General features: G+C 54.1%; 1 pseudogene; it reads left to right on the top strand.

The window, feature by feature from the left end:
* The window catches only part of LOC131589807 (uncharacterized), a 583,542-nt pseudogene that overhangs the window by 417,932 nt on the left and 151,259 nt on the right, over nucleotides 1-14,351 (top strand).

Here is a 14,351-nt window from a genome sequence, read left to right as displayed (position 1 = left end):
CTGTGCAAAATCCCTGAAAGGCAGGCACTGCCAAGCAGCAAAGATTTACAGCTCAAGCCTCAGCAGGGTTCAGGCCCAGAGGCACAGCAATTACCTCCTGGGACTGTGCCTGGCACGGCCTCCCTTCCTGCAGCAGAGGCTGCCCATGAGCCACTGCTTCCTCCAGGAAATGGCACCTTCAGCACAGCCTTTTGGTTCACCTCTGGAGGAAGGAAAAGCCACAGCTGGATCGGATGGAACCATTCCCCTTTCAGGGAAGTGGTATCATCATGATGCGATACTTGTCCAGGTCATGGATAAGGATTAAGAAATCATATAAACTTATGGGATCAGCCAGAGCCCTCCCTCCTCCAAACAGCCCCTGAACCTGATCTACCCCAAGACCAGGAAATTTCAGGGGATCTCAGGGTGTGCATGGCCCATGCTGCAGTTTGGGCTCCCTGTCAGCTGATGCCAAATGCCTTCCTGCAGAGGCTGGGGAGAAGCTGCAGCCAGGCCAGGCTGGGAAACAGCCCTGTAGGCCATGAAAGCAGCACTAGGGCAGCAAGGCTGCCATGGATCCCTTTCTGCTGTGCCCGGCATGGCGTGTCCAGATGTGCAGAGAAAGCCCCCGGCTGCTGAGTGTCAGGAGAAGGCTGAGGGACTTGGACCCACCTTGTCCTCCCTGCAGCATTTCCTTCAGCATTTGCTGCATGGTATTGGATGGCTCATGGGGTTTCTGGTGTCCTGTAGCTTTGTTCTTTCCTCTTGGAGGACCTTATAAAAAAATATATATCCCTTTCCCAGGAATGGATCCTACAAAATCAGGGTTCAGCTTGTGGGATCAGCAAGGACACAATACTCACCCCTGCGACGGGAGCTGGGCTTGTGTTCAGCATCCAGCCCAGGAGCCTGGAAAGTCCTCCCTGCAGACACACCTGTAACTCAACAGCCACAGAAGCTTCAGTCATCTCTGCTGATCTGCACAGGCAGCACTGAGCCGCAGGAGTGGTGAGGGGATCACGCAGGACGAGGGCACACACGTGCACAGCTCTGTCCTGGCACCTGCAGTGATGCCGTCCTGGCCGAGCCCTGGGCTCTGAGCTGGCAGCTCTCCCAGGGGGCGAGGCCTTGACCTACCCTCGCCATCTCCCAGAGCCTCAGTCCTGGGTGTGGGTTGGGAAGCCAGATCACCTTCACCAAGAGGCTTGGCTGCAAAGAAAGGTAGAACAGAAAAGCTCCCATGGCTCTGAAGGAGACCCTCAGGCTCCCTGGGGCTGGCAAAGGAACCACACGAGGCACAGCCCTGGGACACAGCCCTGGGCCCAGCCCCTTCCTCTCTTCTCTTCTCGGTGGCTGCACAGAGCACACGGAAGGAGACACTGGCATTGCACACAGGAAGAGATTGACAGCTAAATGCTCCTTCCTCCCACTGACAGCAATGCTGAGGGATTACTCAGGGCTCCAGAAGGGAGCAGAGCGAGGTTTCCAGAATCCATCAACCTTCAGACTCTTAAGTGAAGTGGCACGTGAGTGAGCTCTTGCCACATTGACACTGATTATTCTGTGCAGAAAGGGACATTGAGAACTTGCCTCCAGCATTCTCCATGGGTCTCAAACCGTCATGTCCCAAGGCATTCAGATTCTCCATGTCACAATCCCAATCTAGAAGGGAGCACAGATCAGAACCATTCCATGGTTCACATGGTTTTCTGAGATCTTCTTCTGCCTTAGGGAACTGGGCACTGCAAGGGGGTTGGGTAAGGCTGTGGGAGCCAGATGTCAATGGACATGGCCAAAGCTGCAGAGGGGCCTGGGGAGCTCTGGGCTGGCCCTGGACACTCTCAACAGCTTTTCCATGCTCTGTGCAAAATCCCTGAAAGGCAGGCACTGCCAAGCAGCAGAGATGGCAGTTCAAGCCTCAGCAGGGTTCAGGCCCAGAGACACAGCAATTACCTCCTGGGACTGTGCCTGGCACGGCCTCCCGTCCTGCAGCAGAGGCTGCCCATGAGCCACTGCTTCCTCTGGGAAATGGCACCTTCAGCACAGCCTTTTGATCCTTCTCTGGAGAAAGGAAAAGCCACAGCTGGATCAGGTGGAACCATTCCCCTTTCAGGGAAGTGGTATCATCATGATGCGATACTAGTCGAGGTCATGGATCAGGATTAGGAAATGATATAAACTTATGGCATTGGCCAGAGCCCTGCCTCCTCCAAACAGCCCCTACACCTGATCAACCCCAAGACCAGGAAATTTCAGGAGATCTCAGGGTGTGCATGGCCCATGCTGCAGTTTGGGCTCCCTGTCAGCTGATGCCAAATGCCTTCCTGCAGAGGCTGGGGAGAAGCTGCAGCCAGGCCAGGCTGGGAAACAGCCCTGTAGGCCATGAAAGCAGCACTGGGGCAGCAAGGCTGCCATGGATCCCTTTCTGCTGTGCCCGGCATGGCGTGTCCAGATGTGCAGAGAAAGCCCCCAGCTGCTGAGTGTCAGGAGAAGGCTGAGGGACATGGACCCACCTTGTCCTCCCTGCAGCATTTCCTTCAGCATTTGCTGCATGGTATTGGATGGCTCATGGGGTTTCTGGTGTCCTGTAGCTTTGTTCTTTCCTCTTGGAGGACCTTATAAAAAAATATATATCCCTTTCCCAGGAATGGATCCTACAAAATCAGGGTTCAGCTTGTGGGATCAGCAAGGACACAATACTCACCCCTGCGACGGGAGCTGGGCTTGTGTTCAGCATCCAGCCCAGGAGCCTGGAAAGTCCTCCCTGCAGACACACCTGTAACTCAACAGCCACAGAAGCTTCAGTCATCTCTGCTGATCTGCACAGGCAGCACTGAGCCGCAGGAGTGGTGAGGGGATCACGCAGGGCGAGGGCACACACGTGCACAGCTCTGTCCTGGCACCTGCAGCGATGCTGTCCTGGCCGAGCCCTGGGCTCTGAGCTGGCTGCTCTCCCGGGGGGAAAGGCCATGACCTACCCTCGCCATCTCCCAGAGCCTCAGTCCTGGGTGTGGGTTGGGAAGCCAGATCACCTTCACCAAGAGGCTTGGCTGCAAAGAAAGGTAGAACAGAAAAGCTCCCATGGCTCTGAAGGAGATCCTCAGGCTCCCTGGGGCTGGCAAAGGAACCATGCAAGGCACAGCCCTGGGACACAGCCCTGGGCCTGGCCCCTTCCCTCTCTGCTCTTCTTGGTGGCTGCACAGAGCACAAGGAAGGAGACACTGGCATTGCACATGGCAAGAGATTGACAGCTAAATGCTCCTTCCTCCCACTGACAGCAATGCTGTGGGATCACTCAAGGCTCCAGAAGGGAGCAGAGCGAGGTTTCCAGAATCCATCAACCTTCAGACACTTAAGTGAAGTGGCACGTGAGTGAGCTCTTGCCACATTGACACTGATTATTCTGTGCAGAAAGGGACATTGAGAACTTGCCTCCAGCATTCTCCATGGGTCTCAAACCATCATGTCCCAGGGCTTTCAGATGCTCCATATCAACATCCCAATCTAGAAGGGAGTACAGATCAGAACCATTACCAGGGTGTGCTGGGATCCCCTTCTGCCTTAGGGAACTGGGCACTGCAAGGGGGTTGGGTAAGGCTGTGGGAGCCAGATGTCAATGGACATGGCCAACGCGGCAGAGGGGCCTGGGGAGCTCTAGACTGGCCTTGGACACTCTCAACAGCTTTTCCATGCTCTGTGCAAAATCCCTGAAAGGCAGGCAATGCCAGGCAGCAGAGATTTACAGCTCAAGCCTCAGCAGGTCTCAGGCCCAGAGGCACAGCAATTACCTCCTGGGACTGTGCCTAGCACGGCCTCCCTTCCTGCAGCAGAGGCTGCCCATGAGCCACTGCTTCCTCCAGGAAATGGCACCTTCAGCACAGCCTTTTGGTTCGCTTCTGGAGGAAGGAAAAGCCACAGCTGGATCAGGTGGAACCATTCCCTTTTCAGGGAAGTGGTATCATCATGATGCGATACTAGTCCAGGTCATGGATCAGGATTAGGAAATGATATAAACTTACGGCATTGGCCAGAGCCCTCCCTCCTCCAAACAGCCCCTACACCTGATCTACCCCAAGACCAGGAAATTTCAGGGGATCTCAGGGTGTGCATGGCCCATGCTGCAGTTTGGGCTCCCTGTCAGCTGATGCCAAATGCCTTCCTGCAGAGGCTGGGGAGAAGCTGCAGCCAGGCCAGGCTGGGAAACAGCCCTGTAGGCCATGAAAGCAGCACTGGGGCAGGAAGGCTGCCATGGATCTGGTTCCTGCTGTGCCCGGCATGGCGTGTCCAGATGTGCAGAGAAAGCCCTCGGCTGCCGAGTGTCAGGAGAAGGCTGAGGGACATGGACCCACCTTGTCCTCCCTGCAGCATTTCCTTCAGCATTTGCTGCATGGTATTGGATGGCTCATGGGGTTTCTGGTGTCCTGTAGCTTTGTTCTTTCCTCTTGGAGGACCTTATAAAAAAATATATATCCCTTTCCCAGGAATGGATCCTACAAAATCAGGGTTCAGCTTGTGGGATCAGCAAGGACACAATACTCACCCCTGCGACGGGAGCTGGGCTTGCGTGCAGCATCCAGCCCAGGAGCCTGGAAAGTCCTCCCTGCAGACACACCTGTAACTCAACAGCCACAGAAGCTTCAGTCATCTCTGCTGATCTGCACAGGTAGCACTGAACCACAGGAGCGGTGAGGGGATCACGCAGGGCGAGGGCACACACGTGCACAGCTCTGTCCTGGCACCTGCAGCGATGCTGTCCTGGCCGAGCCCTGGGCTCTGAGCTGGCAGCTCTCCCGGGGGGAAAGGCCATGACCTACCCTCGCCATCTCCCAGAGCCTCAGTCCTGGGTGTGGGTTGGGAAGCCAGATCACCTTCACCAAGAGGCTTGGCTGCAAAGAAAGGTAGAACAGAAAAGCTCCCATGGCTCTGTAGGAGATCCTCAGGCTCCCTGGGGCTGGCAAAGGAACCACACGAGGCACAGCCCCGGGACACAGCCCTGGGCCCGGCCCCTTCCCTCTCTGCTCTTCTTGGTGGCTGCACAGAGCACACGGAAGGAGACACTGGCATTGCACATGGCAAGAGATTGACAGCTAAATGCTCCTTCCTCCCACTGACAGCAATGCTGTGGGATCACTCAGGGCTCCAGAAGGGAGCAGAGCAAGGTTTCCAGAATCCATCAACCTTCAGACTCTTAAGTGAAGTGGCACGTGAGTAAGTCCTTGCCACATTGACACTGATTATTCTGTGCGGAAATGTACATTGAGAACTTGCCTCCAGCATTCTCCATGGGTCTCAAACCGTCATGTCCCAGGGCTTTCAGATTCTCCATGTCACCATCCCAATCTAGAAGGGAGCACAGATCAGAACCATTCCATAGTGTGGTAGGATCCCCTTCTGCCTTAGGGAACTGGGCACTGCAAGGGGGTTGGGGAAGGCCGTGGGAGCCAGATGTCAATGGACATTTCCAGAGCTGCAGAGGGGCCTGGGGAGCTCTGGGCTCACTCTGGTCACTCTCCACCCTCTTTGCAGGCCCTGTGCAACATCCCTGGTGAGGCAGCAGGACCAGCCCAGGGCCCCTGGGCACTCTCTCTCTCCCACAGAGGAAACCCTCCGTAAAGTCCTGGGTAAAACCATCCCCAATGCTTCCCAGGGAGAAGGAAGTGCTGTCCCAGGAAAGGGAAGCCAGGCCATGGGCTCACCTGCTCGCCGTGCTCGCCACGGAGCAGCCTGGGCAGCCCTGTCAGGCAGGGCCACTGCCAGGAGGAGCAGGAGGAAGAGGCGCAGAGCAATGGCCATGGTGCCTTGCCCACTGCCAGTCCTGCAGCTCTTGCTGCCACCACTGTCCTGACACTGCTGTCCCAATGTCAGCACCGCTGCTGCCGCCGCCGCTGCTGCCGCAACAGTCGTGGTCAAGGACTGACTGCTCGCTCCTTGTGGTGCTGTGCAACCACGGGGCTCTGGGACCTCTGTGACCTCAGAGCCTGCTGTGGCCTCAGCCTGCTGTCACCCCACAGGCTGCTGTGACCTCATGGCCAGGGTGGAATTGTGTAGGGAGTGGGATCTGCCTCCTTCACTAGGGAGCTCATCCTGCCCAGCAGCTCTGTCCAAGGGCTATGACACCGTCCCAGCCCAGCTGATTTCAGAGTCTGGGGAATGAAGGGATGGAGAGCAGCCCTGCTGAGAAGGACTTGTGGCTGCTGCAAGGAGAGAGGCTGGACACAAGCCAGCCATGTGCCTCCAAAGGAGGGTGCCCAGCAGCTTGAAGGAGGTGATTCCACCACCCCTCTGCTCTGGTGTAAGCCCACCTGGAGCACTGCATCCACCTCTGGGTGTCCAACACAGGAAGGACATGGTCCTGTTGGAGTTGGTCCAGAGGAGGGATAAAATGCTCTGAGGGCTGGAGCTCCTCTGCTTTGGAGACAGGCTGGGATAGCTGGGGGTGTTCAGCCTGGAAGAGAGAAGGCTCCACGGAGACCTGATTGCTCCCTTTCAGTACTTTAAGGGGGCTTGTAAAAAAGATGGGACCAAATTTTTAGTAGGGCCTGTTGTGACAAGACTGAGGGGGAATGTTATCAATCTAAAAGATGGGAGATTCAGACTAGACATAAGAAAGACCTTTTTTACACTGTGGGTTTTGAAACCCTGGCACAGGTTGTCTGAAGAGGTGGGCATTCATCCCTGCTGACATTCAAGCTCCTGCTCTGAGCAACCTGACCTAAAGGTGTCCCTGCTCACTGCAGGGCATTGCACTAGATGGCCTTTAAATGTCACCTCCAAGCCAAGCCATTCTGTGCTCCTGTGCACCATCAAAGCAGTGCTGGAATAATGCTGGGGTGATGATGCTGGCACCTGTGTTTTGGTAGTTGTGCCATTTACCTGTTGGCCAAGAGAGGATTGATGGGCTGCACAGTGAAGTCTGCAAAGAACAGTGTGCTCAAGGAGAAACAGGAGAGGAACATGGCTTCCAGTTCAGATAAATGCCAGCATTTTGCTGCCCATTCCTTTTTAAGAAATAAAGGAATGTTCTGAAGATCCCTTCAATGTGGGTGCACCATTGGCTGTATCAGTACTTGTGTTCTGTAAAACAGCTAAGTTGTTACAGCTTTTTGCCCCATTTATCACTGGATAAAATGCAAATACTGCATTGCTCCATGTCTACTTTCTTCCAAGTAAAGGCAGATTTTGTTCATTCTTGAGTGGAACATATTCATCTGTTGACAAGCAAATTCTTCTTGCCATTCACACAATGTTGATTTGCTCTAATTGGATTGTAATTAAGATCTACCACTCATTGTAATTAAGACTGATGGATTCTGAGGCAAAGTGTTGCATAATTTTCCCTGGAGAGAGTTTTTCTCTAATTCAATGACATATGAAGACAGGTGTAGCCCACCATACTTGTGGCATTAGTCTCCCACTCTGTCCTTTCCTCTCACCCAAGGGGAGAATCGAGGTCTGCAGGTCTCATCTGTGCACTGAAAGAGTTAATATCTCACCCAGACCTGCAGATGGTCATGATGGTTTCTGCCGGGCAGTGGCCAAAGCAGTCATGGTGATGGATTTCAGGCAGCGCTGGGGCTGTGCAAAGATCTCAGGGGGCCCGGCCAGAACAGTTGTGGCTGTTCTGCCCACATGGCTGGTCCCAGGCCCCTGCTCCCTTCAATTTCAGCTGCGGGCCCATGGCTTCCCCTCCCTGTGCCCGGCAGCCGCTGGGGCCGCGCAGGCCGTGGTGAAGGGGGCCTGGCGGAGCCCGGCTCGGTGCAGGCCAGGGTGGAGCAGGGCCGGCCTGACCAGCACCCAGTTAACTCTTCACAGATGGAAACAACAGAGAGCTTTCCTCGGCTTAACTGTATTTCAAATGTGGATTTCACATAGGCAGACCCAGCTTCCAATTGGTTTAATAAGGTGTCAATTCTCAGAGCCAGCCAGCTATTGGTTTTGCTAAGCACAGAGGAAGCTCTTAGCAGCCCCCTCCTAGAAAAATCATTTGCATGGGTGGCTTCTTCCCTCCTCAACAAATATCAACTAATATAAAACCACCACAGACATTCAGGGTGGAATAGGAAGCAATTTTGAAGCAACTGTATTAAAGCAAAATCAGTTATTAAGCACAGATTTATGTCACTCCCCCAGACCACTGGAGAGGCACAGTGACTCCACCACCTCCCCTCTGGCCAGCCCATTCCAATTCCCAATCAACCTTTCTGGGAAGAACTCCTTTCTATTGTCCAGCCTAAACCTGCTCTGGTGCAACTCAAGGCTGTGTCTCCTTGTCCTGCCCTCCAGCAGATCCACACTCGCAGCCCGCTTGGTGTCATCTGCAATTTGTGAGTGCTGGACTCGACCCCTCAGCCAGATCCTCAGTGAAGATATTAAACAGGACTGGGCCCAGCACAGATCCCTGGGGACACCACCAGGGACTGGAAACCAGCTGGATGCAGCACCATCCCCACCACCCTCTGGGCCTGGCCTCCAGCCAGTTCTGAAGCCAGCAAAGAGTGCTCCTGTCCAAGCTGTGGGCTGCAGCTTTTCCAGGGAATGCTGTGGCTCTCCGTGTCCAAGGCCTTGCTGAAGTCCAACTAGACGCATCCAGAGCCTTTCCTGCACCCACCAGGTGGGTCAGCTGGTTGTAAAAGGAGATCAGGTTGGTCAGGCAGGATCTGCCCCTCCTAAAGCCACGCTGGCTGGGTCTGACCCCTGGGCCATCCTGGAGGTGCCGTGTGATGGCACTCAAGGGGATCTGTTCCAAAACCTCACCAGGCACTGAGCTCAGGCTGACAGGCCTGGAGTTCCCCACAGCCTCCTGCCAGCCCTTCTTGGGGATGGGCTCACACTGGCCCCTCCAGTCCTCTGGGACCTCCCCAGTGAGCCAGGACTGAGGAAGAGAAATGATGGAGAGCAGCTTGGGGAGCTCATCCACCAGCTCCTCCATCCCCCTAGGATGGATCCCATCCGATCCCATCCACCTGTGAGCATCTGAGTGGCTCAGCAGGTCTCTGACTGCTTCCTCCTGGATTACAGGGGGCTGTTGTGCTCCCTGTCCTCACCTACCAGCTCAGGAGAACACTTGTCCTGAGGAAAACCTGTCTTGATGTTGAAAACTGAGGCAAAGAAGGTGTTGAGTACCTCAGCCTTTTCCTCATCTTTGTTAACCACATCCACCCCAATAAGGAATGGAGGTTGTCCGTAGCCTTCCTTTTGCCATTAATGTATATGTATAAACATATTTATTATCCTTCACAGAAGCAGCCAGGTTAAGCTCTAATTGAGCTTTCACCTCTCTTCTTTTCTTTCTGCATGACCTAATGACATCCTTAAACATTTCCTGAGTTGCCTGTCCCTCTGTCCAAAGGTGATGCACCCTCATCTTTTCCTTGAGTTCCGCCAAAATCTCCCTGCCCAGCCAAGCTAGTGATTTTCCTCACTAGCTCATTTTTTGTCACAGAGGGATAGGCTGTTCCTGCTCCTTCAAGATTTTTTTCTTGAAGTGTGTCCATCCTTCTTGGAATCCTTTTAAAAGGCTGTTCAAAATCAGTATCTGATTTGGTAGTCCTCAAATCTGTATCCTTAATTGGCTGAAGTCCATTCTTCTTAAGTCCAGTGTAGAAGTTTTGTTGATGCCCCTCCTTCTTTCACAGAATATTTCAAAACTCAATGATTTCATGGCCACTGTACCCCAGGCAGCCTCCAACCCCCACATCCCCTAGCAGCCCTTCTCTGTTTGTGAACAGCAGGAGACACAGCTTTCCTTGGCAGTGGCAAGAGAAGGAAACCTCCCCAAAGTGCAGCTTGGCAGGTTCAGCCTGGAGGGGAGGAGAAAGAAAAGTCCCTGCCAGGGTAGAATTTTGGTGCAGGAGGTGTCCCAGCGTGAGACTGGACCATGCCATGGCTGAGTGTGCCAGGAGCCGGCAGTCAGTGGGGCCCAGGGATGCTCCAAGGGACTTGGGAGTTTTGCTTCTGACTCCTTGAGCAGCTTCTTCAACCTTCTCTCAGTGCCTGAGGGTCCTGAACTCAGCCCCAAATCCACCCTGGGGTTCATTAAAATACAGAAAGCCTTGGGGGCTCTTTCTCTTCATTCCGTTGTCTTCAAGTCCAAGGCTTGTGCAGCTGCTTGGAGTCAGTTTGGAGTTCTGTTAAGGAGGAAGATTTGAAAATCCACTATGTTTTTTATTTTATTTAAATCAAGGATGTATTTTTTTATTTTCTGGTTGAGAGAAGAGGTGACAGAAGCATTCCCCAAGTGATCCTGATGCTGAATGTCTCCTTAGGAGGTCTGGTCAGGGAGAAGAATGAGCCCCTTGTGGGCTGCCCCTGTTTGGACAACCTGTTCCTCACCCTGAGCCTCACCATATCTAACATGGCCCACCTGGGACTGACATCCCAAAACATTGAAAACATTTATCAATTTTTCTTTATCAATAAATCTAATAAATTAATAAAAATAAAATTTTATTTTTTATAATAATATTATCCTGTATTTTTAAAACTTAATTTTAATATTTATATAAAATAATTGATACATTTTTAGCAGCTAAAAACATTATCCATCTTTGCTTCTAAGTACCACAATTCCCTTCATTAATTAATTGACCACTATTTCTCCCTCTTTATTTATTGCTAATTAGTCCTATTTTTAGTCTGTTAATCATCTTTTTTTATCATTTTCTCAGACAGGGTAAAAGGGACCATGTTGGGGCCCATGGAAACTTTTCTGGGGAATATTTGGGGCAGTTTTGGGTCTGGGGAGGGAATTTAGAGAGAATTTGGGGGTTCTGGATGACACTTGGGGTGGGCACTTGGAGGGGCACTTAGGGATTCTGTGAGACAATTCGGGGTCCAGGACAATTGGGGGTCAGGGACGTGAATCTGGGGGCCCTCCGGGGTCCTGGCAGGCACTTGGGGGGCTGTAACGAGGATCGCTGGGCAGCGGGGCATGATGGGAGTTGTAGGCGTCGGTATAATACGGTTTAATGGGGCCGCGGAGCATCACGGGAGTTGTAGACGCAGCTCCAATGGGTTCCGGTGGGGCGTGGGGCATGACGGGAGATGGAGTCATGGCTGGAATGGCGCTCTATGGGCGCTGCGGAGCATGATGGGAGCTGTAGTCCCAGACGTGGCTCGGAAGGCGCGTTTGGCGGTGCGGAAGACACTTTTACAACACTTTTGCGTCCGAACCGTGGCTGCAGGTCCTCGGGGCGAATGTATACGGCTCGGGAGCACTTGGGGGGAACCTGGGGAGCTGTAACCAGGCCCTTTAGGGCTGGGGGCACGGCAGGAGGTTTGGGCGTGGAACCGTGTTCTGGGATGATGGGAGATGAATTCCCAGCAGTGGCTGGAAGGGGCATCTGTGGGGTCGGGAGGATTCAGGGATCCAGGAACGCTTTGGGGGGTCCTGAACGGGCGCTGAGGGGGCACTCGGGGATCCTGGAGGGTTTGGGGGAGACTTATGGGACATATGGGGGGCGATACTGGGGTTCTGGGGAGTGCAGGGCATATTCCCAGTCCCTCACAACCTGGTCTCAATTGCCCCCTGCAGCCTCCTACTCACTGCCAGTATCATCCCAGTATGATATCCCAGTATGATCCATATCCCAGGATGATGTCAGTATACTGACAGTGCAATCTCAGCCACTGCCAGGATGATCCCAGTACAAACCAGTCTCTCCCAGTGCTGCCACTCCTGGGATTCCCCAGCCCTCTCTGTGTTCCCCCCTCCCGCATCTCCCCAGAGGAGCCCCAAGGGCTGGCGGTCCCCAGCCAGGGTCCCCAGCCAGCCCCAGTTTGGATCTGCAGCCCCCAGTTTTCCCAGTTTCCCTCTCCTTTTCCCCGGGCCGGGTTCCCCCTGCCCCAGTGGGTGGGAGCAGCGGAGAGCCCCGCGCTGCCCATCTCGACCTGTCCTGGCTCCATCCCCGCTCCTGCCGTGGGCTGTGAGGGGTTTGGGAATGGGGCACCGAGGGTGTCGCTACTCCTGGGGGAGGAGGAGGAGGGACAAATGAGGATCAGGGAAAGGAGAAGGAACCACAAGGTTGAGCACTCCCTGAATTCATAACCCCCCACCTGTAGGATCATCACCCACCATCCCACAGGTGATCGGCGAGCGGGAGCTTTGCCTGGATATCCTGGGGGGTCCCTGGGTTGGGTTTATTTGGGGGGGGATGTTTGGAGAATGTGGAACTCCAAAGCTGAGCGGAAAATCCTACTTGGGGGGACACTGGGGGCTCCCAACATCCCTAAGTGGGGAGATGGAAACAGGAGGAACTTTTCAGATTCCTGGCACGCCCAGCAGCCTGGGAAGGGCAGGGACTGAGCAGACAGGTGATCACCAGTACAAGCGTGACTCCCAGCAGCTGGGACAGGGGGGAACCCTTGAACCCCAAACAGGAGAGACTAGAGATGGGGAAATCCTGGGAGGCATTTTCAGGGCTGAATCTTGGTGTTTTTTGGAGGTTTTATGGACCCCAGATATCTGGTGACTTCTAGAGATGAGCTTTGACAGAGGGACCTGCAAACTCAATGTCCTCATCCCTTGTATTTCCCCAAACCAGGATTTCCCATTCCCAAACCTGGGCTGGATGGAGAGGAAGGCTGCAAGGAAGAGGAAGATGCCCTGGGACACCCAGGCAGGTGAGGAGGAAGTCAGTGCCCCTTTCCCCCTTTCTCCTGCTCCATCTCCCAGCCCAGCATGGCCCCAGCTGCAGGACAACCCCGCTGCCAACGCCATCCTGCCGGGGACGCACTGGGGGGATCTCCTTCCCCTTCCCTCTGGCACCAAGGTAAATCCCATCCTCTCCTTGTCCTTCCTCCCCCAGACAAGGAACTTAGGATGGAGACCAGGGAGGACAAATCCCCACAGGAGAATCTTGTCAAAGAGGCTGATTTGAGCAGCTCCACAGCGCAGGAATCCAATGGGGAGGAAAAACCTCGGAGATCCTGCAGGAGGAGGGGCTCCAAACCCATCTCAGGATGCTCTGAGGAGGAAAGACCCACCCTGTGCAGGGAAGGCGGCCAGAGATCCAGCCGGGGCTCTGAGCTGGTCCATGAGCAGCTTCACAAAGGGCAGAAGCGCTGCAAGTGCTTGGAGTGTGGGAAGAGCTTCAGCCAGAGCAACAGCCTGATCTGCCACCAGATGATCCACACTGGGGAATGGCCCTACGAGTGTAGGGAATGTGGGAAGGGCTTCAGCTTTAACTCCAAACTCATCATCCACCAGCGCATCCACACTGGGGAGAGGCCCTACGAGTGTTCTGATTGTGGGAAGAGTTTTCGGATCAGCTCCCATCTCCTCAGTCACCAGCGGATTCACATGGATGAGAGGCCCTTCCGCTGCCCCGACTGTGGGGAGGGCTTCAAGCAGAACTCCACCCTCACCATTCACTGGCGCATCCACACTGAGGTTCGGCCCTATGAGTGTGGGGAATGTGGGAAGAGCTTCAGCCAGAGCTCCCACCTGATCCACCACCAGAGGACCCACTCGGGGGAATGTCCCTATGAATGTGAGGAATGTGGGAAGAGCTTCAGCCGGAGGTCCCAACTGACCATCCATCAGATGATCCACACTGGGGAGAGGCCCTACGAGTGTCCAGAATGTGGGAAGAGGTTTCAGACCAGCTTCCAGTTCCTCAGGCACCAGCAGATTCACACAGAGGAGAGGCCCTTCCGCTGCCCCGACTGTGGGGAGCGCTTCAAGCAAAACTCTCACCTCATCACCCACCAGCGCATCCACACTGGGGAGAAGCCCTACAAGTGTGAGGAATGTGGGAAGGGGTTCAGCCAGAGCTCCAGCCTCCGTACCCACAAACGCATCCACACCGGGGAGAGGCCCTATGAGTGTCCCCAGTGTGGGAAGAACTTCTCAGACAGCTCTCACTTGACCAAACACAAACGGAGGCACCACTAAGGGAAGCCCTGCGAGTGCTCCAAGTGCAGGAAGAGCTTCGTGCGCTGCTCCAACTCCATCCCCCATCAGTGGACCCACGTTGGGCAGAGCCCTGATGGCCCACGTTCCCTGTGATCTGTGTTGGGAAGACACTGGGCTGGTGGTCATTTTGGTTTCGTTCCAATTATCTTTTGATTCATCTTCATCCCTTCGAAACAGACTAAATTGGGGTAAAAATCAACAAATTAATGGCATCTAATTAATCAATGGCATCTAAAGCCTCACATTTTACTAGTGCTTCAAGAGAGTCTGGGAATCAGGGAGCTACTTGAGAGTATTTGGGGGTTGTGGGGTATTTGGTGTAGTTGTCTCCATTTCTTGGCACTCAAAGAGATGAGGGGCTTCAATCTGTCACCTCAAGACCTCTCAGTGCCTCTGAATGCTACTCAGTCCCACCCCAAAATTATTCAATTCCACCCCCCCTCTGGCTATGATG

This window comes from Poecile atricapillus, chromosome 30 (assembly GCF_030490865.1).
Source record: "Poecile atricapillus isolate bPoeAtr1 chromosome 30, bPoeAtr1.hap1, whole genome shotgun sequence".
NCBI lineage: Eukaryota > Metazoa > Chordata > Aves > Passeriformes > Paridae > Poecile > Poecile atricapillus.
This window is presented reverse-complemented; position numbering and strand designations above follow the sequence as displayed.